Source organism: Ischnura elegans, chromosome 2, assembly GCF_921293095.1.
Source record: "Ischnura elegans chromosome 2, ioIscEleg1.1, whole genome shotgun sequence".
NCBI classification, from domain to species: domain Eukaryota; kingdom Metazoa; phylum Arthropoda; class Insecta; order Odonata; family Coenagrionidae; genus Ischnura; species Ischnura elegans.
The window spans coordinates 119,372,295-119,376,383 of NC_060247.1; positions in this window are offsets into that span (position 1 = coordinate 119,372,295).

A 4,089-nucleotide genomic window follows, 5' to 3' on the forward strand; every position below is an offset into this window, starting at 1 on the left:
AAGTTAACAGGAATTTTCCCCTTATGTGGGAAGATGAGATCTTATTATCTGAAGGAACTTAGAAAAGCATGAAAGACCAATATATTGGCCTAGAACATACTGAAACACTTCATTTTCTTTTTAAATTGCGTTAAAAATACGTTCTTTATCGGCCATTCTGGCAGGCCAGCGGATAAGTACAAAATACGATAGTAAGTTGATCTGAATAAGTAGTAGAATACAAAATATAATCTTTGCGAAAAAATAACTTTTTTCACGATTTTTTCAGCTCGATTGAAAAAAAAGTTGTTTCAAACGTTTTAAACATGTGATTTTTTTTCGAGGTGCTCATCTGTAGCTCATGAATTGAAACTAAATTATAATTTCAACTTATCGCTTTTCAACTGGTGAGTTTCTTTAGCAATCGATAAAATACGAAGTATGCCTAGAATTAGGAGCCTCATATATATATTTAGAGAACTATGAAGCTAAATCACTGCAGTCTAAATTACATTGCAAATCAAATTTACCAAAGCTCTTTAAAAATGAGGAAAATATATATTACTAGCGAATATGACCGGTATCACGGTTGCAGGTATGCCGTAAAGCTTCTAATGTCAAAACGTCGTCAGTTCACTGTCCTTTCCACTTGATTAGCCAATTGAAGGTACGAGAAGGTGTGAGGGAGTCTTGGAGATCGCTTCTCTACCTTCGAAACACAAACAGCTTTCTGCAATTCGTTCCTTATTTCTCGACGACGACTGCTCCGATTAAATCCCTCCCTTCCACAAAAATCCCCGATAAGTGCCACTCGCAAATGAGCCTCCAGTAACCACTCCATTTTCCTCATTGCTCCCATTTCTGAGTAATTCTTAACTTCTTCCCTGGGTAATTATCACCATCACAGAACTCCGGAGAAGCATTTCCGCTGAAACGTAGATTCCAATATGTTCAATATATGAGCTGCCGAGATAATAAACAAGCAGAAGCAAGAATAGGAAAAGGAATGAGACAAGGGTGAGCACTGTCCCTTGTAATTCTTTATGTTTACATCGAGAAAGCCATCAATAAAATCAAGGAGAAGGATTTGGGTGTCAATATCCATGGAGAAAAATTAGTATGCTGCGATTTTCTGATGACATAGCAGTCATATCCAAAACAGAGAAGGATTTGAAGAAGACTTTGGCAAATATAGAAAGGACAATGGCCAGATACGAGCTGAAAATCAACAAAAAGAAAACTAAGATCTTAGTTTGCAGCAAAAGAGAGGAGGATAGGACAAACATTAGGCTAGGAAAATAAAAGCTTGAAGAGGAAAGAGTTTCGCCTCCTAGGAAACCGAATTACCAACGATGGACGAAGCAAGAAAGAGGTAGCGAGTAGAGTAGGCAAAGAGGGCTTTCTACAAAAAGAGGAATCTTCTTACAGCTGAGAGTACAAGCAAATAAGGAAAAAATTCATCAGATGCTACATATGGAGCATGTTTCTCTATGGGAGCGAGACTTGGACGTTGACAGCAGCAGAGAAGTCAAAAGTGGAAATGCGGTGCTACCGAAGAATGATAAAGATAAAATGGATCGACCGTGTAAGTAACGAGGAAATGCTAAGAAGAGTGGGAGAAAAGTGACGTCTCCTAAAACAATTAAGCAGAAGACGGAACAACTTAGTTAGCCTTAATTATGAGACATGATGGCCTGATGAAGACTATCGTATAAGTATAGGTGGAAGGGAAGAAGGGCAAGGGACGGCCCCGAATGAGTTACATAGTACATGATAAAGGATGAAAAAGAGAAGAAATACGTCCCCATGAAAAGGTTAGCGGGTAGGAGAGAGGAATGGAGAGCTGCGTCAAACCAATCTTAGGATTGCTGACTAATGATGATGAGATTAAAATGTTCGCCAGGATCGGTGAAATAACTTTGAGGTTTTCCGAGGTCTCCAAGGAGCTCCAGCGAGAGCGTCCCTTACCACTAGGGGTGATAAGTGCGCCTCGTACGTTAATAACAGAATATATTGAAGAATAAGATCGAAATTTAATCGAAACGGCAGAAAAAAATCGCCAAAATCCCGAAATCAAACGCTCACGTAGACTTAAAAACCAACAGATGTCGGTGATGTCCTTCAATTTTTTCTTACCTTATACATATATCTTGAGGCCATGGTGGTGATGAAAGTGAAGCCTTTCCTCACGTTATCTTCCGACAATAATTCATTCCGTATATCCTCGACTGAGTCCAAGGTGAAGGTGCAAGGACCAATTGATTGTGAGCGAAATATTTTTTTTTCGAGAGAAATCCATTCTCTGCTCAGAAATATGACCCTGCGTATTTGAACGCACCGAAAAGGTGCAGGGAACTCCCACATTGTTGTTATAGGATGCTGGAAGGAAATTCACGCTCTTTAGATCGTTCCTTTTAAAATCCGCTTTACGGAGATAAAATAGCGACAAATAAAACATAGGGAGCACTTTGCGAAGAGATGGAAAATTCGATTTCCATGGTAATATCGAAAATCGAACTAAAGATGGAGGATATCGAGATCGAGCCTCTATCTTCACATTTCAATCAAAACTCGATTTTCCGACTTCGATCTTGACAATGTCGTTTGATCTCAGTAGCGTCACTACCGGCCTATGATAATGTCATCCGTCCCATGCATAAAGGTCTGTTTACACGGTACATCAACCCGTACGAGTAAATGTCTAAATATATTAACGTGAGAATTAACTCCAAAATGCACCGTGTTGCCACCCAACCTGTGCAAACCCATGAGGGGAAAATAAAATCTATTCCAATGTGGATCATGCATTCGTGCATATTCCGTTCCGGTCCACATAAATCATTCATTCACACAGACACTAACTCGTACGTGTTAATATATCGTTTAAAAAGCCCTTAAGACTTTTTCTCTAAACTTCGGTAAAACTGGGAAGCAACCCTCGATTATCAAGAAAGTAATCAGAACCTTTCAAAAACATTCAGTGAAGCCGAATAGTTTCAAGCAGTGATCCCAAAACTTTAACATTGGTGCATTTGTAAATTATTACTACCAACAATTCAAGCATGCATTCTAATTAGGTTTGTGGGATTTTTTCTACATCTAACATGTTTATTTTGAGTGTTTTTCGAATGCCTGATGCATGCCAAACATGTTTTTGTACTAAGTGTATTTACAGGATATAACCATCGATTTTTTTCGATTAATTGATCCTTTGGTTCAAATTTCGATTTTTATCGAAAAGTTGAGGTTTTCATTTCGATTAAATATTGATTTCTCGAAAAACAATTTCATCAAGTGCTTTTTTATGCGGTCGCTCAAACCGCGAGTAATCACTGATAATAGCTCCCTGCCACTTCACTACACTGCCTTGAAGCCTTCCCACTGTCCCTATCTGGGATTTTTCTTCCTCATAGGAAAATCTCCTCGGGATGGTGGTAAATTAATTGCGTATGCTTGGTTTCGCTATTTAGTGGGCCCTTTTCGCTTCTATAGCGTTGGGGTGTTTTTCCCCGTCCCCTTCCTTCCGCTCCTATCCCCTCCCAGAGGCGTCGGCGGGCTCCCATCGCGGCGGCGCCTCTATCCTTTTTCCTTCCTCTCCAGCCCCTCCCCGGGTGACCGGGCGTATTAGCCACGGGCTTGGTTCCTGGCCCCGGTGTTTTGTAACCTCTAAGGGCTCCCCTGAGCCCTCATTCTCTGCCTTGAATCCTCATCGAATTTCTCCTCTCCTCCTGACTCACGGAGAACCAACTTCCCCTCCCTCGACATAATCTCCACCAGCCTAATTCTCTCTCTTGCGTTGCAACCTGCGTGGAGTTCACAGCAAGCAACTTCACTCCTCACACACAAATCGCCGCACACCGGCCGACATTTTTTATTTGTCAAGTGCAAGGGTCTTACTTTTCGTATGTTGATTGGTACTACTCGTTGCTGAGCTTTTTTTGAAATAGTTGATTTTTTCTATTCCGTTTTGTTTGTCTAATATGTGTTTTCCCTCATCTGTGAAGTCGCATCCGTATTCCGCACATTTCCTGATCGTCGGAAAGGGTCGAAAAAAGGTCCACTAATCCGTACTTGCACATTCCGCAAATGATCAGTGGGTAATTGTTCCGA